General features: G+C 44.4%; 1 protein-coding gene across 1 annotated transcript in view; it reads left to right on the top strand.

Annotated features, from left to right (window-relative positions):
• The first annotated feature begins 15,280 nt into the window (after positions 1-15,280).
• The window catches only part of DAAM2 (dishevelled associated activator of morphogenesis 2), a 245,122-nt gene continuing 236,591 nt past the window's right edge, over positions 15,281-23,811 (top strand). Inside the window, exon 1 of the mRNA XM_068168667.1 lies at positions 15,281-15,346. The gene's annotated coding sequence lies outside the window, so the exon portion shown is untranslated. The remainder of the gene's footprint in view (positions 15,347-23,811) is intronic.

Genomic DNA, 23,811 nt, shown 5'->3' with positions numbered 1-23,811 from the left:
TCACCCCTGAGCCTCCTCTTCTCCAGGCTAAACAATCCCAACTCCCTCAGCCTCTCCTCATAGGGCTTGTGCTCAAGGCCTCTCCCCAGCCTTGTTGCCCTTCTCTGGACACGTTCAAGTGTCTCAATGTCCTTCTTAAGCTGAGAGGCCCAGAACTGGACACAGGACTCAAGGTGTGTCCTAACCAAAGCAGAGTACAGGGGCACAATGACTTCCCTGGTCCTGCTGGCCACACTATTCCTAATGCAGGCCAGGATGCCATTGGCCTTCTTTGCCACCTGGGCACACTGCTGCCTCATGTTTAGGTGGCTGTCGATCAGCACCCCCAGGTTCCTTTCTGTTTAGCAGCTCTCCAGCCACTCTGACCCCAGCCTGTAGCTCTGCATGAGGTTTTGTGGCCAAAGTGCAGCACCCGGCACTTGGACTTGTTGAATGCCATCCCGTTGGACTCTGCCCATCTGTCCAGTCGGTCAAGGTCCCTCTGCAGAGTCTTTCTACTCCCTAACTGACTAACATCTGCTCCTAACTTGGTGTCATCTGCAAATTTGCTGATGACTGACTCAATCCCCTCATCCAGATTATCAATGAAGATATTAAAGAGGATGGGGCCCAGTACTGATCCCTGGGGGATGCCACTGGTGACTGGCCTCCAGCTGGATGTGGCACCATTCACCACCATTCTCTGGGCTCGGCCATCCAGCCAATTCCTAACCGAGCACAGAGTGTTGCAGTCCAAGCCAAGAGCTGACAGCTTAGCCAGCAGTTTGCTGTGGGGGACGGTGTCAAAGGCCTTGCTGAAGTCCAGGTAGACCACATCCACAGGCCTCCCCACGTTCACCAGAAGGGTCACCTGATCATAGAAGGAGATCAGGTTGGAGAGGTAGGACCTGCCCTTCCTAAATCCATGTTGGCTGGACCTGAGCCCTTGGCCATCCTTCAGGTGCGCAGTTATTGTTGCCAGGATAATCTGCTCCATCATTTTCCCTGGCACTGAGGTCAGGCTGACTGGCCTGCAGTTTCCAGGTTCCTCCATCTGACCCTTCTTGTGGATGGGGACCACGTTGGCCAGTTTCCAGTCAGCTGGGACCTCACCAGTGAGCCAGGACTGGAGGAAAATGATGGAGAGTGGCTTGGCCAGCTCATCTGCCAGCTGTCTCACCACCCTAGGATGGATCTCATCTGGTCCCATGGACTTTTGAGTGTCCAAGTGGCTCTCCAGGTCCCAAACTAATTCCTCATGGATTTCTGGGGTACTACACTGCTCCCCGACCCCATCGCCCAGCTCAGGAGGCCACTTGTCCTGAACTCCTGCCTTGCTGTTAAAAATTGAGGCAAAGAAGGCATTCAGGACCTCAGCCTTTTCCTTGTCTTCAGTCACAGTGATCCCCTCCAGGTCTACTAAGGAGTGCAGGTTCTTCTTGCCCCTGCAGGAGCAGGGAATTCATTCTGTCCCTGTATTCAGCACTGGTTAGGCCACCCCTTGAGTCCTGTGTCCAGTCCTGGGCCCCTCAGTTTAGGAAAGATGTTGATTTGCTGGAATGTGTCCAGAGAAGGGCAACAAAGCTGGGGAGGGGTTTGGAGCACAAGCCTTATGAGGAGAGGCTGAGGGAGCTGGGGTTGCTTAGCCTGGAGAAGAGGAGGCTCAGGTGAGACCTTATTGCTGTCTACAACTACCTGAAGGGAGGCTGTAGCTAGGTGGAGTTGGTCTCTTCTCCCAGGCAACCAGCACCAGATCAAGAGGACACAGTCTCAAGCTGCACCAGGGGAGGTTTAGGCTGGATGTTAGGAACAAGTTCTTCACAGAAAGAGTGATTGGCCATTGGAATATGCTGCCCAGGGAGGTGGTGGAGTCACCATCAGTGAGGTGTTTAGGATGAGACTGGAAGGGGCGCTTGGTGCCATGGTTTATTTGATTAGGTGGTATTGGGTGAAAGGTTTGACTCAGTGATCTTGAAGGTCTTTTCCAACCTGGTTAATTCTATTCTATTCTATTCTAGTCTATTCTATTCTAGTCTATTCTAGTCTAGTCTAGTCTAGTCTAGTCTAGTCTAACACTAATTAAAACAGAAAGAAAACAAGGCCAAATCCCTATCTACTTGCCTAATCTACTAAATTCTATCTTATCTACTGCCTAATTTCAGGTTAATAAGGCCTTTTTCAGTAGGGAACAGAAATCTGGATTTGGAATTTTCAGATGGGATACTCCAAGATTTTCCCTTGAGGGAATTGAGTGATTTAGAGGGAAAGAAACTGTGCTTCTAGGAGAGTTACACGGTCAATGTAGCAAGCAAAATTTTTCCTAGTAATCATAGAATCAATAAGAATCAATAAGGTTGGAAAAGACCTCAAAGATCATGAAGTTCAACTTTTCACCCAACACCCAACACCAAGTGCCACGTCCTATCCCCTCTTGAACAGCTCCAGGGACAGTGACTCCACCAACTCCCTGGGCAGAACTTTCCAATGGCCAACAACTCTCTCTGTGAAGAACTTTCTCCTCACCTCAAGCCTAAACTTCCCCTGGTGCAGCTTGAGACTGTGTCCTCTTGTTCTGCTCCTGGTTGCCTGGGAGAAGAGACCAACCCCCTACCGGCTACAACCTCCCTTCAGGTAGTTGTAGACAGCAATAAGGTCTGCCCTGAACCTCCTCTTCTCCAGGCTAAACAATCCCAGCTCCCTCAGCTTCTCCTCATAGGGCTTGTGCTTGAGGCCCCTCACCAGTCTCAATCCCCTTCTCTGAATGTAAGAGTAATATAACATTTACCTTTCAGTGGAGCTCATATTACTTGCAAGTGCTTGCTGAATGGGTTATTAGAAGATCTGCATAAGTAAAACATACAATTTGGTGCAAATTGGGAGCCATGAAAGTAATTATGCATCTTAGCTTGGAAGGGCACATTGTTATTTTGGCTGAATTTAAATAGTTTAAGAAGAGACATTAAGTAAATCCAGAACGGCAGTGTAAGTACACTGGGTTTAAACTGACCCTGTTGTTAGTTTTGAACATCTTAAATTCTTATTTTACAGTTGCAGTGGTTTTACATACCCTTATAGGCTCTGCCTAGGCCCTGGTTTATGCTAAAGCTCCTCCAGAAGCTTGATTGAAGAGAATGTGATGTCGATGTAGTTTAAATGATGGTTGCAAGAGGGAAAATGGTAGGAAGGATTGTATATTGTGTCTCAGAAAACAGCTAAGACTGTTTGATAAGCTATTATTTTGATTACTTATTGCAGTTTCAGAATAAGTGGTGAAGCACTGGAAGGGGTTGTCCAGGTAGGTGGTTGAGGCCCCATCCCTGGAGGGGTTTAAGACCAGGCTGGATGAGGCTCTGGCCAGCCTGATCTAGTGTTGGGTGTCCCTGCCCATGGGAGGGGGGTTGGAACTAGATGATCCTTGTGGTCCCTTCCAACCCTGACTGATACTATGATACTACTATGATACTATGATACTATAACACCAAGTAAACCCGAACCATGTTGGCCTGGAGCACCTTCGAAACCATTTTATTGTATCACAATTGTTATCAAATTTGTACAGTTATTGAAATGTTTTTCTTAACATTTTAAATTCTACAGGTTCCAAGTGAGTATCATCATTTTCTTCCACCTCACATAAAATTACTTAATGAATATTGGCTTGCAGGATTATTATCCTTCCAGCTAAATCTCAATCCAACTCAATTTGCCTTTTCCTGGGCTCCTTGCCACATTCCATTTTTCCCTATGTGGCTGAAGTTGTGTAGAACTGAAATATGGAATTATCTACCGTTCATAAAAGAATGAAGTACCTTAAAATCTTTTGCTCCTCTATTATAAATGGACAATAAATGCAAACATGAACTTACAAAAGAAAAAGGGTAAACACATTTAAGCAAGAACAATTCCCAGAGAAATAATTTTCAAACTTGTCAAACAACTATTGAAATGTAGAAGAATGATGATTTCCCATAGATTCATTGTATATATTCTGGCACTGTAACTTTTCCTTTATGTATTTTTTTAATCTTGGAATAGTAATTTCCATTGGAAGATCTGAAAGACATTTACAGATATTAACAAAATCAGACTTGTAACACCAGTTTGGAGAAGCTGGTCAAGCTCTTTGTTGCCAAAACTATTTCCTTGTTCCAGTTAGTGACTTTGTGCTCTTCTGCCATCACAGTTTTGCAAAATACTTCCTTTACCAGTTGCTAATTATCCTCCTGAATATGGGTTGCTTTTACATTCCCCAGTTTCTGAGGATGCACATGACTTGTCTCTAAGATAAATTAATTATCCTCAGAGTGCTTGATTCTGCAGGAAGGAAGCCACTTTCTTGTGATCCTCTACTGCTTCCAAACATAAATGCACTCCAGTGGTCCTGTGATCCTGGAATGATTTCAGAGGGCTTCTGTGGCTGAGTATAATATGGAGCATTTTTCATCAGGTTTCAGAGATGAAGAGGAAGCAAAAACATCTTCATCCATTTTTTTCAAGCAAACCAGACACTCACTCCAATACTTAGTTGGTAATGTGTTATTTGTGATTCACTGTTCAGCAGTCCCCACACAATACATCCAGTCTCCTCCTGCAGGTTCTTTGGCCCTGCTTGACCTTTCAGAACTCAATGTATTTTTCAAACAATTTAAACATGTTATTTTTATCTTATCATATGTTTAAGTCTTTAGAAAATTCCTCTTATCTCCAACCATATAATATTATTCGTATATTTTTGTAATATAATTATTATAGTACAATTAACATCATATTTCATGATCACATGTCATCTATAGACCACCAGGTATTCAGATGCTTTGAGCATTTATTTTTCCCAAGCTGGGGGCAGGTGTGGATCTGTTAGAGGGTAGGAGAGCTCTGCAGAGGGACCTTGACAGGCTGGACAGATGGGCAGAGTCCAAGGGTATGAGATTTAACACATCCAAGTGTTGGGTTCTACACATTGGCCACAACAACCCCTTGCCGTGCTACAGGATGGGGTCAGAGTGGCTGGAGAGCAGCCAGGCAGAAAGGGACCTGGGGGTACTGGTTGATAGTAGGCTGAGCATAAGCCAGCAGTGTGCCCAGGTGGCCAAGAAGGCCAATAGCTTCCTGGCCTGTTTCAGGAACAGCGTGGCCAGCAGGAGCAGGGAGGTCATTCTGTCCTTGTACTCGGCACTGGTTAGGCCACCCCTTGAGTCCTGTGTCCAGTTCTGGGCCCCTCAGTTTAGGAAAGATGTTGACTTGCTGGAATGTGTCCAGAGAAGGGCAACAAAGCTGGGGAGGGGTTTGGAGCACAAGCCCTATGAGGAGAGACTGAGGGAGCTGGGGTTGATTAACCTGGAGAAGAGGAGGCTCAGGGCAGATCTTATTGCTCTCTACAGCTACCTGAAGGGAGGTTGTAGCCAGATGGGGGTTGGTCTCTTCTCCCAGGCAACCAGGAGCAGAACAAGAGGACACAGTCTCAAGCTGTGCCAGGGGAGATTTAGGCTGGATATTAGGAAGAAATTCTTCACAGAAAGAGTGATTGGCCATTGGAATGTGCTGCCCAGGGAGGTGGTGGAGTTGCCATCACTGGAGGTGTTTAGAAGGAGACTTGATGGGGTGCTTGGTGCCATGGTTTAGTTGATTAGATGGTGTTGGATGATGGGTTGGACACAATAATCTCAAAGATCTCTTCCAACCTGGTTAATTCTATTCTATTCTATTCTATTCTATTCTATTCTATTCTATTCTATTCTATTCTATTCTATTCTATTCTACTCTACTCTACTCTATTCTATTCTATTCTATTCCTCCTTTCAGGTCTACTGGTCCAACTCTATGGGCCACTGATATACTTACATAAATGCCCCTAGAAGAGATTTTCCACAAAGTTGTTTTAAACCGTTGTAGGATGTGACTCAGGGTAATTGCTAGTCTAATAGGCTCTCTTGACTTCCTGGAGTCTTTTAAAAATAAATTCTTTGCAAGAGGAGAGAATGCCTAGAAAATATGAGAAAAACCTGATACTGGTCAAGATGTTTAAATTTTACAGTCTGCATTTAGCTTTACTTCCAACCCAGTTTCTCCTGGTGTTTTGCGACACATGAAGATTGTTGTTAATGTGGTACATCATTGGTGGCATTTCTGTCTGCATAGTTGTCTACTGTGTGTATATGTTTTTTCCTCCCAAGTCATATCTTCTGCCTCTTTGAAGCATCTGTGCTTTAAGTTTTCAGCCCAGTATGTGCATGAAAGAAGCCAAGAAACTGTTGTCCCACAAAGCTCTCACAGGACCCTGGTTAACCTGAATTAATTCTGCAGTGTTTGGTGGAAAACAAAATGAATCTAACTTAGCTCTCTGAATAGCTAGCTGGGGTGTGATATATTACAAAACTGTTGTTTAATTCTGAAATTATATATCTGCACAACAATTTTTGTTTTCAACTGTCCAAATGGTCTGATCTACTCAGTTCTCTTTGGTTTAGTTGACTGCTGCAGAGGAGTCAGAGCCTAGCCGCAATTCCCAGTGTGGGACAGAGCTCACTCTTCCCTGCCTCCTGTTCTGCCAGCAGTGAAGGCAGGGTGTTCTCAGTCCTTGCTGCCTTCTGTCTACCCTCATGTATGAATGTTGTCCATCAAGGCTAAGTCTGTTGCTAAATGTAGTCTGAGAAGTACAGTCTGTCTCCCAGTCTCTGAGTTAAGTTTTAGTGTACTGCAGAGATTCTGGCTTTGTAAGTATTACTCTAATGCTGCACTACTTTTACTTGCAAGCATGCCCTCAGTTCTGTGAGCCTCACTCTACCCTGATTCTGACTTTTGTAGACTTTCATAATGGAGGAAACTGAGTCCCAAATGCTGTCCCTTCATTGCCTAGCTGTAAATACAGATTCATCTAGTGCCACTCATTGATTATGACACTTAAGCACTTACCATCCTCTGCACAATTTTGGGTGGCTATAGGGAAATCACAGAGCCAGAAAGTGCTTTCTTCTTCCTTCCATGATATGCAGGATACAATCCCTTGCACAAGACAAAGATAGCTGTGGTGGTGTCTTAGAATAATCTTTCTTGCTGGCATGCTGCCACACATCACCAGCTTCTCTTCCAATTGCTTAAACTCTTTACTAGTACTGGTAAGCCACAATTCTGCTTCAGACCTTGGAAATTAAGATATCTATGAGATCTGTAAGTGATTTCACTTTCATCAGCACAATGAATTAAATCTGGAAGCCAGAAGTACAGAGAATAGAATTCTGTCATGCAAAATGAAAGGAAAATCACTGGGTGGATTTAAAAACTACAGCCAAGGCAATGTGCCTCTGAGGACAAAGACAGGGCTTTCTGCATGCTTTAGTCTGTTCTATTCTTTTGAATATATGCCCTAACTCTGCCTTTCTTGACTGCAGTGGGTTAGAAAAAAGAAACAAACTGGCAGCTTCCTAAAACTGGAATATATGCAGAAATAACATTCAGAGCAATACTACTGCTAGTGAAAAAAGCCAGTATCTGAAACAACCTCATGCTTCAGGGTGTAAACTGATCAACTGTAGGGTTCATGAAGGAATTTATCTTCTCTCTCTACGTCCTAGTTCTTATGTAATGTTCCAGCCCACAACTAGCTGAATGTAGTGTGTTTTCCATTCTTCATGCTCTGAATCATCAGGTATCTTACCACTGCTTGAGGCAGTGTATGAGACTAGAGAGCTGAATGGTCTGTTCCACCATGGCAGCAAGGACAGGATTTTAATATGGTTTCATTTCCTTTGATTTATCACTTTGTTATGTAACACTAAGTGAGCAACAACTAGTCTGTGAATGTGAATTAAGACTGTTTGGATCTGTACAACACAAGCTGTCTTCTTTTGGCAGTCATGTGCTGGTGATGCAGAGGGTCTCACTTTGTTTTTTTAGGGCTAGGTAATGCCTATGCTTGTGCTGGTCCAGTGCATAAAGTTGATATTTACCCTTCAAAAGCACCTGCCTCTACTATCTTTTGGGAGAAGTAGTGTTTAAAATAAATTGTGTTTAAAGCTCTAATGAAATCCTCTAAGTTAGACAGAGAAAGTGGCAATCATGGAGAGCCAACTCACATTCAACAAACACCACTCTGCCTTAGAGATTTTATTAACCACAGGAGCTGAGTCAGTGAAAGCTGGTGGGAGAAGGAACTACCCATAAAGAACAGCTCTGGAATTCTGCAGAGAAACCCTGAATCACTCTGATCTTTGGAGTTCCTTGATGATATCCATGGGACAAGCTACCAACAGGTAGCAATGTAACTCCAGGGTTTATCTTCAATAAGAGTAGGGTGCAGCATGGCAGGATGGGGACCCATGCCCTGAATTACCCTTGTTGATTATATGTAGACAAGTGGCAAATCCAATAGCTGGAGGGACAACAATGCCACTTGTTCAATGCACAAATTGCATTGTCAAAACTGGGTTCCTTTCATTATTTTTTGTTACACATGAAACCATTTTACTTCCTTTACTCAACAGAATACTGCTTTGGGGCTGGGAATATTTTCTTGTTCCTATATTCACTGGATTCTTAGACCCATCTTTCAAGTATAAAGGTAAAAATTGTTTCAAAGAGACACCATCTTCTCCTGGAATTTATCTCAAGGCTTTTGGTCATAGTGATGGCATGGCATTGTATGTGGCTACCAGGCATTAGAAAATTATCAGAGCAAACTTGATTTTAAGCATTTTGAAGTTCATCAGATGATTTTTGTTTATTTCAAAGAGCCCTGAATCATGCCCAACAGCAATGGCAGTAGAGCAGAAAGCATACGTATATAGTCCACACAGCCCCAAATGGTAAATTTGCTCTGCCAGTAAGCTGCACAGGAAAATAACCCTAGGCTTTACATTCTTAAATAGAATTTGCATCTCCAAAAGTGTTACCAGGACACATAACTGTTTACAAATGGTAATTATGAGGTATAAAAAAAAATCGTAGTTGCTTATAATAGCAGCATATTTGTAGACTGCAGAAAATGTTGAATAAATTTTGAACTCCTTAAAAAGGTCTGCCTGTAATCCAGCAAGTCTCACTCAAGGACTTTGAATACCACTTCACCTTCAGACTTCATTTTCCTTGATGAATAGAATAGAATAGAATAGAATAGAATAGAATAGAATAGAATAGAATAGAATAGAATAGAATTAACCAGGTTGGAAAAGACCTTTGAGATCATCATGTCCAGCCTATCATCCAACACCATCTAATCAACTAAACCATGGCACCAAGCACCCCATCCAGTCTCTTCCTAAACCCCCCCAGTGATGGTGACTCCACCACCTCCCTGGGCAGCACATTCCAATGGCCAATCACTCTTTCTGTGAAGAACTTCTTCCTAACATCCAGCCTAAATTTCCCCTGGCACAGCTTGAGACTTTGTCCTCTTGTTCTAGTGCTGGTTGCCTAGGAGATGAGACCAACCCCCACCTAGGTACAACCTCCCTTCAGGTAGTTGTAGAGAGCAATATGGTCTCACCCGAGCCTCCTCTTGTCCAAGCAACCCCAGCTCCCTCAGCCTCTCCTCATAGGGCTGTGCTCCAAAACCCTCCTCAGCTTTGTTGCTGTTGTCTGGACACGTTTAGAATAATCCTCTATTTAGAATAAACCAAACCAGGTTGGAAGAGACCTTCAAGATCATCATGTCCAACCTATCAACCAATCCAACCCACCTAAACAACTAACCCATGGCACCAAGCACCCCATCAAGTCTCCTCCTGAACACCTCCAATGATGGCGACTCCACCACCTCCTTGGGCAGCCCATTCCAATGGGCAATCACTCTTTCTGTATAGAACTTCTTCCTGACATCCAACCTGAACCTCCCCTGGCGCAACCTGAGACTGTGTCCTCTTGTTCTGGTACTGGGTGCCTGGGAGAAGAGACCATCATCCGCCTTTCTACAACCTCCCTTCAGGTAGTTGTAGAGAGTGATAAGGTCAACCCTGAGTCTCCTCCAGGCTAAGCAGCTCCAGCTCCCTCATCCTCTCCTCATAGGGCTTGTGTTCCTAACCCCTCACCAACTTTGTTGCTCTTCTCTGGACTCGTTCCAGCATGTCAACATCCTTCCTAAACTGAGGGGCCCAGACCTGGACACAGTACTCGAGGTGTGGCCTAACCAGTGCAGTGTACAGGGGCAGAATGACCTCCCTGATCCTGCTGGCCACACTGTTCTTGATGAAGGCCAGGATACCATTGGCCCTCTTGGCCACCTGGGCACACTGCGGGCTCATGTTCAGCCTACCATCGACCAGTACCCCCAGGTCTCTCTCTGCCTGGCTGCTCTCCAGCCATTCTGACCCCAGCCTGTAGCACTGCATGGGGTTATTGTGGCCAATGTGCAGAACCCGGCACTTGGATGTGTTAAATTTCATGCCATTGGATTCTGCCCATCTGTCCAGCCTGTCGAAGTCCCTCTGCAGAGCTCTCCTACCCTCCAGCAGATCAACTCTTGCCCCCAGCTTGGTGTCATCAGCAAATTTACTGATGATGGACTCAATGCCCTCAGCCGGACCATCAATAAATATGTTAAAGAGGATGGGGCCCAGCACTGATCCTTGGGGCACACCGCTAGTGACTGGCCACCAGCTGGATGTGGCACTATTCACCACCACTCTCTGGGCTCAGCCCTCCAGCCAGTTCCTAACCCATCACTGTGTGCTCCCATCCAAGCCATGGGCTGACAGTTTGGCCAGGAGTTTGCTATGGGGGACAGTGTCAAAGGCCTTGCTGAGGTCCAGGTAGACTACATCCACAGGCCTCCCCACATCCACCAGGCGGGTCACCTGATCATAGAAGGAGATCAGGTTGGTCAGGCAGGACCCACCCTTCCTAGGCTAGGCCTGATCCCTTGGCCATCCTGTAAGTGCTGTGTGATTGCACTCAGGATGACCTGTTCCATAATCTTGCCTGGCACTGATATCAGGCTGACAGGTCTATAATTCCCTGGCTGATCCAACCAGCCCTTCTTGTGGATGGGCACCACGTTGGCCAGCTTCCAGTCCTCTGGGACCTCTCCAGTGAGCCAGGACTGCTGGAAAATGATAGATAGTGGCTTGGCCAGCTCATCTGCCAGCTCTCTCAGCACCCTAGGATGGATCCCATCTGGTCCCATGGACTTGTGGGGATCCAAGCTGCTGAGGAGAGTTCCAACCATCTCCTCATGGAACATAGGGAAACTGTGCAGCTCCCTGGCTCCTTCTGCCAGCTCTGCAGGCCAGCTGTCAGGAAGACGTCTGTCCTGCTAGTAAAAATTGAGGCAAAGGTGGTGTTAAGTATCTCTGCCGTTTCCTCATCCCTTGATACAACATTTCACTCCATGTCAACCAAGGAGTGGAGGTTGTCCTTGCCCTTCCTCTTGCTGTTAATATATTTATAGAATGACTTTTTGTTGTCTGTCACAGTAGAGGCTGGTTTAAACTCCAAATGTGCTTTTGCCTCCCTAATTTTCTTCCTACATGATTTGGCAACATCCTTAAACATTCCATGGTTGCCTCACCTTTCTTCCAAAGGTGATACACCCTCTTTTTTTCCCTTAGTTCTATTAAAAGTTCATTAACCATCCAGGCTGGCCATCTGCCCCAGCAGCTCATCTTCCAGCACATTGGCACAGCCTGTCCCTGAGCCTTCAACAATTCTTCCTTGAAGTAGGTCCAGCTGTCCTGGACCCCTTTATTATTAAGGGTTTTATCCCAAGGAACCCTCTGAATTAGTTCCTTGAGTAATCTGAAGTCTGCCCTCCAGAAGTCCAGAGTGGAGGTCTTCTTGCTGCCCCTCTTAGCTTGACCAAAACCCGAAAATTCAATTATCTCGTGGTCACTGGACCCCAAACACCCTCCAACCACCACATCACCCACCAGCCCTTCCCTGTTGGTGAAGAGGAAGTCATGCATAGCCTTGCCCCTGGTAGGCTCTCGCAGCACCTGGGATAAGAAGCTGTCCCCCATTCATTCTAAGAACCTCCTAGACTGTCTCCTCTCTGCTGTGTTGAGATCCCAGCAGATGTCAGGCAGGTTGAAGTCGCTGATGAGAACAAGGTCGGGAGATCTTGAGACAGCCTAAAGCTGCCTATAGAATGCTTCATCATTCCAGCAAGTCAATATCTTTCCTAAACTGAGGGGTCCAGAACTGGACACAGGACTCAAGGTGTGGCCTAACCAGTGCTGAGCACAGGGCACAATGACTTCCCTGCTCCTGTTGGCCACGCTATTCCTGATACAGGCCAGGATGCCATTGGTCTTCTTGGCCACCTGGGCACACTGCAGGCTCATGTTCAGCCTACTATAAACCAGTATCTCTAGGTCCCTTTCTGCCTGGCTGCTCTCCAGCCACTCTGACCCCAGCCTGTAGCACTGCATGGGGTTGTTGTGGCCAATGTGTAGAACCCAACACTTGGATGTGTTAAATCTCATGCCCTTGGACTGTCCATCTTTCCAGCCTGTCAAAGTCCCTCTGCAGAGCTCTCCTACCCTCTAACAGATTAATACCTGCCTGCAAACTTCACCAGGCTGAGGTCATATTTATATCCAAACTCAGCTCTTAAATGCAAAGCAAAGAGGTCACATTAGTCCAAATTTGCCATCCCTTGCCTCAGCAGGATCATTCCGTGAGAGCATTTCACTCTTCAAGACTACTTAATGTTAGTGGTAATGCTTTAGCTTCAGTTTTTACTCTAGCTTCTCTTCTATGCAACACTGAAGTGGCTTTCTCAAACAGGTGAAATATGCCATACTGTACAGTACCAAAAAATGACAGAAATAAAGATGCAAATTTCTGTTCTCTGTGTCTGTATATCCTCTGTGTCTCTACACCTCACTAAGCATGGTGACTCAGAGGATAGAGGGCAATGGCAAAAAGTTCCTGCCCAGCACAAGAGGCACCACAAGCATGTCTCCCCAGTAACTACTCCACTTTCCCAGATGCCCTAGCAAAAGAGGTACAGTACTTGCCAAGGGAAAATGAATGATGATAAGGATGATGATTCATCCAGCTTGGAAGTGCTGCCAAGGTTTAATCAGTCTACATCCTGTATCAAAACCTCTTCAGTAAAGAATAAAAGAGAGATCATTGGCATAGGTGATTCACTTCTAAAGAAAGTAGAAAGCCTGATATACAGACCAGATCCATTTCCTGGGGAAGCCTGCTGCCCTCCTGAAGCCTGGGTTAATGATGGACCTCTTTCCATCATTTATTAGTAGTCCTGGCTAACTGGAAAGGTCCCAGTTGACTGGAGATTGACAAACGTGATGACCATCTACTAAAAGGGCCAAAAGGATCCATGGAAGTACAAACCTGTCATTCTGACCTCAGTGCCAGGGAGAGTAATGGAGCAGTAATGGAGCAGAGTGCCATTATGCAGTGTGTGCAGGACAACTAGGTGATCAGACCCAGTTGGCATGGGTTCATGAAGGGCAGGTCTTGCTTGATGATCTCCTATGACAAGGTGACCTGCTTAGTGGATAAGGGAAAGTTGTGGATGTTGTTTACCCAGACTTCAGTAAAGCCTTTGACAGCATCCTCCTGGAGAAAGCTGTTACCCACAGTATCCTCCCGGAGAAACTGGCTACTCTTGGCTTGGATGAGTGGACACTATGCTGGGTAAGAAACTGGCTGGGTGACCAGGCTCAAAAAGTGGCAGCAAATGGAGTTAAATCTAGTCAGCAGCTGGTCACAACTGGTGTTTGCGAAGGCTCAGTACTGGAGCCAGTTCTCTTTAATATCTTTATCACTAATCTGGACAAGGGAATTTGTGCAGATGACATTAGGCTGGGAGGGAGTGTTGATCTGTTTTAGGGTAGGAAAGTTCTGCAGAGGGACCTGGACAGGCTGGATCGATGGGCCAAGGCCAGTTGTATGAGGTTCAACAAGGCCAAGTGCTGGGTCCTGAACTTGGTTCACAACAACCCCATGCAGTGCTACAGACTTGGATAAGAGTGGCTGGAAAGCTGCCAAGCAGAGAAAGACCTGTAGTTGTTCATCAACAGATGGCTCAACATGAGCCAGCAGTGAGCCTAGGTGGCCAAGAAGGCCAAGAGCATCCTGGCCTGTATCAGGAGTAGTGTGACAAGCAGGAGCAGGGATGTGATTGTCCCCTTGTACTCAGTAGTGATGAGGCCACACCTCGAGGACTGGTTTCTGTTTTTGGGCCCTCACTATATGAGAGACATTGAGGTCCTGAAGAGTGTCCAGAGAAAGCCAATGAAGCTGATGAAGGGTCTGGAGAACAGGTCCTAAGAAGATGAGGGAACTGGGATTGCTTAGTCTGGAGAAAAGGAGGCTGAAGGGACAGCTTATCACTCTCTATAACTACCTGAAAAGAGGTTGCAGCAAGGTAGGGGTTGGTTTCTTCTTCCTAGTAATGATTGATAGGATGAGAGGAAATTATCTCAGGAGCACCAGGGGAGGGTTAGATTGGATATTAGAAGAAACTCCTTGACTGAAAGGATTCTCAAACACTGGAATAGGCTCCCCAGGCAGGTGGGTGATGGGGTGCTAAGGGATGTGGTTTAGCATCAGACTTGATAGAGTTAGATAATGGTTGGACTTGGTGGTGTTAAGAGTCTTTTCCAACCAAAATGATTCTATGAAATAAGCAGGGCATAAAAAAGATCAAAGATTAAATGAATTTTCTGAGCTGGTATTCATCTGACATGAGGCACTTCTAGAAGGTATTTTGAAGTTAGCAAAGAAGCTGGCCCACATGCTTGAGAAAACATTCCAGCTGGAAGGGTTCAGTGCAAAACTAAAAGATGATGCGGACAAGATGCTTGGAAGGTCTGCTTCACTCATGTTTTAGTTAAATCCAGTCAAAGCCTGGACACAGCAGAGGGCTGTGGGCTACGTGTGTGTGTGTGTGTGTGTGTGTGTGTGAGAGACCTCTTTGCTTGATTCAAACACTGCTCAGGCAGAGCTGAGAGACTGGAAAATACAGCTTTCCAAATGGAGACTTTCATGACAGATAGTTACATCCTGGGTGTGGACATAATACACCACGGGCAGAAAAGTACAGGGATTGTCTCTTGCCATGGACTTATACAACCACATCTGTAGTTTCCCACCATTTCCTCCCTGACCCCCATTGGAGGTTTTTTTCTATCCAAAAGTGTAAAAATTACAAATCTGGGAAAACTGCAGTCTGTGCTCTACCTAGAGAAACTTTTAGATTGTTCATTCCATAAATACCTCTTACAGGCTGTCTGACGTCAGAGGATTTGGTGAGAGAGGCTGGTCTGAAAGTGAACACAGCAGCAGTTCCAGTCTCACTACAACAGCACTGGCAGCCAGAGGAGCAGCACAGGCATTTCTCTGTGTGGATTACAGGACTGCAGAAAAGGGAGGAACCGCACAGAGACGTGGGCCCTACAGTGTAAGTTCAGCTGCAGCAGCAAATCTTCTTGTGTTTTTGACTGTTTTGAAGAGCAAATCTCTGCAAATACCACTTGCCTTTAATTTATTTTATTCTTTTTTTCTCATGTGAAGTATTCTGAAGCCAGCTTGGCGGCACATAGGAATCAGGTTTAGCTTGATTGCTTTTCCCAAAGGTATGCAGAGGGGCTGACAGTGCAGGTTTTTGCACTCATCTGTGTGTGGATTGGGTGACAGGGGATGAGTGGGGTTGAAGGACAGAGAGGGAAGAAGTATATTTGGAAGACTACTAAATTAACTGAAATTCAACTCCTTTATATTCTGGTAGCAGGACAGCAAAATCCCAGATAAGCCCTAGGCAAAACACAACTTCCTTAGGCAACTCCACAATGCAGGATTTATTTTTTAACTCTTTAGTCTCTCTCTTGTCATATTGTGCAGCAAGAAATTCCTCTGTTTTTATGTGGATGACAGGTAATATACTGACAATGATAGATTTTAACACAAATATGGAGTATTGCTTGCTAAATCTGACAAATTTAGCACCTTTAGCCCATACTATATACTAAGGGCTCATCAAAGAACTTACTGCTTTTGCAGAGGAAGGAGGCATCTCTGATATCCAAAACCTAGCTGTAACAGGGTCATACATAAAGAAGGTAGCTACTACGAGGAGAATCTCCCTCTGAAAGATGCACAGAGATATTGCACTGGTACATGGTGCAAATCCCAAGGAATGCTAGAGATTCTTAAATTTTTTAAATTTTTTTTTTTACCCAAGCCTAATCAATAAGAAAATTATGTTTTCAGTACTCAGGTGGATTAATTTAAAATGAAAATTCAGTGTTGTGTTCATGTAATTCACCTTACCTGCCCCAGGACACCTTGGATGTCCCTCCTTCTTTCTCTGAGTAGAGATGGAGAAGTTCTGGGGAGAACTATACAAGCAGCTGACCTCTTAATTGTCATCTTCTCTAACGAGACCTGGGATAGCTCATATCCCCATGTGGGTAGAAGACTTTGAGACCTCCTGTGTGAAGTGGACATATTTAGCTAGCACTTGAAAGTTTTGAAAGCTTTGACACTGAGAGGGTGGGTTGGTCTGTGCAGTTGCTTGGAGGAGAGATGATGCCCTTGAACATGAACACAAAGCTGTGTTGAGAAGCAGGAGCTATGTGAATTGCACAATAAAGTGCACTGTGCTGTTAGTAATTAGCTCCAGCCAACAAGCAGTCACAAGAAAGACTGTTGAGAGTCAGTGCTTCCTGGGCTGAGTTGCTTTGGTAATGGAATAAGTCTGTGAATGCTTTTCCTTTTGAGGGTGGCAAAGTGGATTGCTGAGGCAGGGAGAAGGAAGTAAAGGAGGAAAGGTGAACATTGGGAGGGGAGAGTTTTGAAGGTATCTTGCCTGCAAAATGATACTGAGCAAGTCTAGCTAGCTGTGCTGAAAGCAGCTGCAGGTTGATGTAACCACTGTGCTATCTAACATAATGGAGGGAACCTTTACTGAGCAAGATCACAGTATCACAGTATCACCAAGGTTGGAAGAGACCTCAAAGATCATCAAGTCCAAGCTGTCACCACAGACCTCATGACTAGACCATGGCACCAAGTGCCACATCCAATCCCCTCCTGAACACCTCCAGAGATGGTGACTCCACCACCTCCCCAGGCAGCACATTCCAATGACAAATGGCTCTCTCAGTGAAGAACTTTCTCCTCACCTCGAGCCTAAACTTCCCCTGGTGCAGCTTGAGACTGTGTCCTCTTGTTCTGGTGCCGGTTGCCTGGGAGAAGAGACCAACCCCTCCTGCCTACAACCACCCTTCAGGTAGTTGTAGACATCAATAAGGTCTCCCCTGAGCCTTCTCTTCTCCAAGCTAAACAATCCCAGCTCACTCAGCCTCTCCCCGTAGTGCTTGTGCTCAAGGCCTCTCCCCAGCCTTGTTGCTCTTCTCTGGACATGTTCAAGTGTCTCGATGTCCTTTCTAAACTGAGGGGCCCAGAACTGGACACAGGACTCAAGGTGTGGCCTAACCAATGCAGAGTACAAGGGCACAATGACTTCCCTGCTCCTGTTGGCCACACTATTCCTAATGCAGGCCAGGATGCCATTGGCCTTCTTGGCCACCTGGGCACACTGCAGGCTCATGTTCAGGCAGCTGTCAATCAGCACCCCCAGGTCCTTCTCTGTTTGGCAACTCTCCAGCCACTCTGTCCCCAGCCTGTAGCTCAAGGCCTAATCCCTACTAGGGAATGCCATGCTATGCCATCTAAAGCAAGCTGTGCTGAGCTGGGGAAAAAGCAGTTGTAGTCACTGTGTATGTAAGGGATCATGAGTTAGAGCCAGATGTTGCAGGGCTGTACTTTGGAAGTGAAGCCTCCAGACTTGTAAGGAATCTGTTTGAGATCTGGACTGCTTTACCATGACATATCAGAATCCTTTTCCTCTCCCTCATTTACTTCCTATTAGGTTTTGTTTCCAGTAGCCTATCAGGTCCTTTTCCAAAAAGCTGCATTATATTCTTAGGAGCAGCCTGACCATATCAGCTGGCAATGTCAAAGAAAAAAGGTTCTACAAGAAATACAGTAACTTGTTAGAAAAATACATGCCTCAATAAAAGCTTGAGAGCTGTCACAGCCATGACAAATGTCTGAGAGCTTCAGCCTCTTTTACCTGGTCCAGCAGTTAGTTTAAAATGCATTGGGTGACACGGACCTGGGACATACAGAACTGCTGAAAGCTGTGAGAGTGAGAAGAGGAACTAAGGAGGAAATAATTCTCCTTAATAATGGGGCATATTGAGCTGACTGCTTCCTTTCTGTCTCACCATTCCTCTCTCTGTCCTCCAGCTCCACATCCCACTAGTGACACTACCTGTGGGGATCTGCAAGTCTGGAAGTTTCTTGTGAGATTGTAGTCATGGTAAAGTTGCACACTGAAGTGAAGGGGTTGGAGGAGGAATAGGAAAGGAGATACTGATCTGACAGGAGACAAATGTAGTGTCTCATAAGAATGTACAGGTCATCATTCAGCACCCTTCAATTTGGATGAGGTTATACCATCCAGGAAATTGCATTTTTCTGCTGATGGACACTGACCCTGGAAGCAAAAGAAACAGACACAATACGGACAGGGCAGGTATCTTTAAAGTTTTGCTTTGTGAAACAGAAAGAACTTCCCTTTTGGAGCTTATGACAGTCACAGTGCAACCCTGAGGTTTTAGAAGTCTGTATTATATGTTAGGAAGTGCAGTCTCATGGTTTCACAGAGCTGAGTAAGCAAATTCTCTGGATATCCTAGTGGGCTTACCACACTATTTCACTTGTCTGCTGCTATCACTGATGTTTTTTTCAGTTGTGCTCCTTATGTGTGATGGAAATCTTTCCGTATGGCCTGAAATCAGTGGCACATTTTTTTCTTACCAAGTCCAGATGTGGCATGCACTGACAGCATTTTATTGGAACGGAGGCACAGCAAGAGTTGAACAGCATCTTGAAGGCATCTCCCAGATAGTTTGGTTTTGCTCCATCTGTCTTAGTTGACATAAAATTCCCCCAAGCTCCAGTGGAATCCCAGAAACTCATCTGGTCCCTCCAGACCAGCCATCTGACCTAGTGATTGAGCAATCAGGGGACACCATTTCCTGACATTTAGGGGAAGGATGCGTGGGAGGTTTGGCTCTCAGCACTTTAACTGCTGTGAATTTTCAAACCTGGGTCAATCCTATGGAGATATGACCTTCTCTATCTTCCCTGCCCCTGCAGCCCCCAGGCAATCACAGCATGTTCCTAAATTAAAAGAAAGCTGCCTGCTCTGATTTTCATTGGGTGGAAGAGTTTGTGTGTATTTTCCTGCACTTTTTGTTGGGAATGGTGCCTCATGACTTTTCTGTTTTGCCAGTTGTGTTCCCTAATATCACACTCCTTTGAACTGAGGTATTTTCAGAGAGCTGCTAGTAGCAGGGCTTAGTATATACACTAGCATGCAGAAGATATAATTAATTTCTCATCTTTCTGAAATTCCACTGAAGAGTGAAATTACTTCTGTTTGGCATTACTGTGAATTGCTATCACATGGAGGACTTCCAATCTCTGTGTAGGTATTAAGTTTCATAATGCTATGTAAATCAGTTAAATCAGATTTATTGGGTTGGATTTTCAGCCACTGCAAATAGAATAGAATAGAATAGAATAGAATAGAATAGAATAGAATAGAATAGAATAGAATAGAATAGAATAGAATAGAATAGAATAGAATAGAATTCAATACAATAGAATTAACCAAGTTGGAAGAGACCTTTGAGATCAAGTCTAATCTATCATCCAGCACTATCTAATCAAATAAACCATGGCACCAAGCACCCCATCTAGTCTCTTCCTAACCACCTCCAGTGATGATGACTCCACCACCTCCCTGGGTGGAGGGGAATAGGCATGGGGGCTCCAGAGTAGCTATGACAAATATATGCCATCTGAGGATTAGGCCTGGTGTCATCAGAATGGTTATCAATGACCTGAGGCACAGACAGTGCAAGTGTGTTCTCACCTATACAAGAGAAAGTTTTTCATAGCTCTATATTGTTCAAGAAACTTATTCTGGGCTTCAATTACAAGTAAGTTCAAGTAGAATCAGAATTTGGTCCAGAGAAACTGAGGCCCAAGTTTTGCAAAGTAACCTGTAATTTTGGCTCTTTATTTTTAGTGTCTTGTTAAGGCACCAAGACACTCAAAAATTGAGACAGCCAAAATTATAAGCTGCTTTTGAAATGTTGGCCAGCTGCCTCAGGCAGATCTACACAGTGGATTTGATTCTTCTCAGATACTTTTTAGAGCCGTGCATCTTTATGAAGGTCTATGGCGCTACTGCTGTTATATAGCAGTAGAAGTCACAGAGGAATGTGTCCCAAGCCGCTGGCAGCTCCCATGAGGTTTGATATGTCAGTCCAGTACTCATGTTCTGTTTTTCTTGACATGTCCAGGGTGTACCCAGCTTGGATTTGCTGAGAACCACACAGCCACATGCCCACGAATGCATCACACATTGAACAAAGCTCTTAGTTTTACATCCTCAAGCTTTCTTTCTGCTATGTGTTAAATCTGTACCTGATGATGGTGAAGCAAGCTTTTCCCTCCTGTTGGTTTTGTGTCTGGTTTGTATGTTGCCCTAGGTTCATGTTCCATGTTCGATTTATATTTTCAGTTTTCCACACAGTATTTCAACACTTGAAATTTTGGCCTCTCTGGTGATCTCTATGGTGCCAGACAAAGTCTTCAAATGGCAGAAGTTTTCTAGATTTGAGGCAACGTGGAGTAAGAAATCTGATCAGGAAAAGCTCATGGTTTTTGGTGTTAATAGGAAAGTTATTCTGAGAGTAAGGCAGGCTTATACCAATGATAAGGTTTCCCTGAATGAGGAATTAGAGAGACTTAAAGTGGAATGAAGAAAGTAGATGGAAAAGGGAGGCAATCAGAAGGTTTGCTGGAATTTAAGTAGTGGAAGCTGGAGAAGGTCTCTTCCAACCTGGTTTGTATTATTATTATTATTATTATTATTATTATTATTATTATTATTATTATTATTATTATTATCAGAAGGATGTGTTTAGACTGGGTGAAAATGGAAATAGAGGTAGCCTTGAGGAACTGAGAAAAACTTTGGCTGCGAGAGAGGATTGGGCCCTCTCCCTGAATAACGATTGCTCACTTCCTAGTCTTGTTAACTTCAAAGTAATCATCACTGAACTTGATATTTCTGATCATAAGTTTTGAAGATCACATTTGCTTTTGGTGAAGAGTATTTTTCTCTTCACTCTGTTCCACAATGACTTAAATTCAGGCAATGTATGTGCCAGCCCAGCTCTTCTTTGAATTGGAGACAATATGAGACCAAACAACCTTATTCTGTCTCCTTTGTATATTACTTTTTTTTAAGGAGTCATAAACATGGATTAACTTTTACTGTTATGGCTTTTATTATTCAAGACAGTGAAAAAGACTGATTTTGGGGGCTTTATACTTTGTTTCCTGGTTGGACAGTCAATGTTTTTAGCTGCTTAAATGATTGAATTAATGAGTCATGAAGTCTTAAGAGATGGAAATTTACACAGCGCTATTTTCATCCTTAAAGAAAGTACTCAGGTCCAATTTAACTTTTTAAAATCTGATCTGAGGATGTGTTCCCAGGTTATTTTCATAAATTAAGTATTTGCTGGAACGTGTCCAGAGAAGGGCAACAAAGTTGGTGAGGGGGTTGGAACCCTATGAGGAGAGGCTGAGGGAGCTGGGATTGTTTAGCCTGGAGAAGAGGAGCCTCAGGGCAGACCTATTGCTCTCTACAACTACCTGAAGGGAGGTTGCAGAAAGGTGGAGACTGGTCTCTTCTCCCAGGCAACCAGCACCAGAACAGGAGGACACAGTCTCAAGCTGTTCCAGGGGAGGTTCAGACTGGATTTTAGAAAGAAATTCTTCACAGAAAGAGTGATTGGCCATTGGAATGTGCTGCCTGGGGAGGTGATGAAGTCACCATCATTGGAGGTGTTTAGGGAGGAGACTTGATATGGTGTTTGGTTTCATGGTTTAGTTGATTAGATTGTGTTGGATGATTGTTTGGATGTGTTGATCTTGAATGTCTCTTTCAACCTGGTTAATTCTATTCTATTCTATTCAATGCTATGCTATGCTATGCTATGCTATGCTACTGTAAAAGGGAGAAGGAACATTTCTGCCAAGGAGCACAAGCCAGGTTGAATATCACTGTGAAAAGTCATGCAAGGTTACTTCTCAAGGGGTTAATATCACATGGCAAGATTCTCTTCTCCCATGACAAAGCTGTGGGAAGATACAAAAAAAAAATGAAGGATGAGTCCTCTGGTACCTATTAAACTTGATATTGAGCAGGGGGCGATCAGACTATATATGGTATTTTTATATAAGTTTTCTCTAACCATCTACAGCTGACCCTTGCTTGGAGATAGGGTACTGGTTTAGATTTTTGTCTTCCTGTGGTCTTCATGGGAGAAAAGACTGTGATGTTTCAGCTGTTCTATGAGTTAGAACCAGTCATGTCTGTAAGATGTGGGCTATGGAACCTGACCAGGTGCATCACAAACCTCCAGAAACATATTCACATTTTAGAGTCCTCTAAGTGTAAGGAATGCACATGAAGAAACGATACCCTCATGTTTTAGCACTTTCTCTGTCTTTCCATCAGTGAAAAAATTGAGCAGCATATCTTCGTGTTCCCCAGTTCAAAAGTGGATTACAGTGGCAACTTTTTGTTGCATGTTGCTATGCATCGGCCTGCCAGTTCTGCTCCCTTCCATGTCAGGTTGAAAGAAACACAATTTTCAAGAAGGAATGAAACTACCATTTAGCTGTATAAGCACCCTTGCCTCTGCTGATCTGTGTGTACAAGTTTCCTGAAAGCTTATAGACATACTAATGTGATTTTCCTCAAACATGAAGCTATTTTCCCCCCAAGAGTGTTACAACAGTCCAGTCCCTCTGAAAAATAAATCAATAAATAAGTCAATAAATCATCAGCCCTCAACACAGTAGGTTCTGTAGTTTCCATTGGTTTAAGAGCAAACCCTGAATACTGTGGGTACTGTATGCTTGTTAGCCAGATTGTTTCTGATGGAGCTTGGACAAGCTCAGTGGACTGTTCCTATTTAACCATTAAGATATAAATGATGAGAATATTTTGTTGTCTGCACTCATGCATTATACAAATATGTGAGGATAAGGCACATTTGGAAATTTTCCAGCACTTTGCAAATCGTAATGGATTTGCCATTTTGGGAAACTGAGACTCAGCTTTCTCAGATACTTGCAACCTGATGGGAGTCTGTAGTATAATATAAACACTCCTGCTGCAGGTAGGTTACAGACCCATTTTTTTTAGCTATCTTCATGTCCTTTGAAGTGATTCACCAAAATCATACTTCCCCCAGAATGCACTATATCACCCTACTGCAGAGTAGGTACTTCTCCCCTGCTTTTCTCCCTCCCCCATATCTGTTTTCTGGCTTCCCAGAACCTCTAGTTTTAATCCCCAGTTCTTCTTCCTACCATTCACCCTTTATTTAGGTTTTAGCCTACACTGAGAGTGTGAAACTTAGGTACTGCTGGTAATGATTGCAAGAGATCTGCCCTAGCGACATCAAATGGGTTTATTTGATAGATTAGACAGCATACATCTGTACAGAAGGTTTGCTAAGATATCATTCGTCTTTACAAACATTGTGAGGAATGGGACGATCCACCAGTGCAGACAGCCATGGTTTTCTCACTGAGTCACTGACCATTAAGCAGGGATGTCTGAACTGTGAGTACCCTGCTTAAATCCATTTGGCAGAATCCTGACCCCCTCCAGGCAGGCGACCCCTTCAGCATCTGCACAACAGATGAAAGAAAGCAAGATCTTGACCAAACACAAGGGGACCTCAGTCCTTTGCTACTTTT

This window comes from Melanerpes formicivorus, unplaced genomic scaffold, assembly GCF_026170545.1.
Source record: "Melanerpes formicivorus ecotype bairdi unplaced genomic scaffold, bMelFor1.0.p_v2 SCAF_151, whole genome shotgun sequence".
NCBI classification, from domain to species: domain Eukaryota; kingdom Metazoa; phylum Chordata; class Aves; order Piciformes; family Picidae; genus Melanerpes; species Melanerpes formicivorus.
Note: the sequence above shows the minus strand (reverse complement) of the source record. Positions and strands in the feature narration are given on the sequence as shown.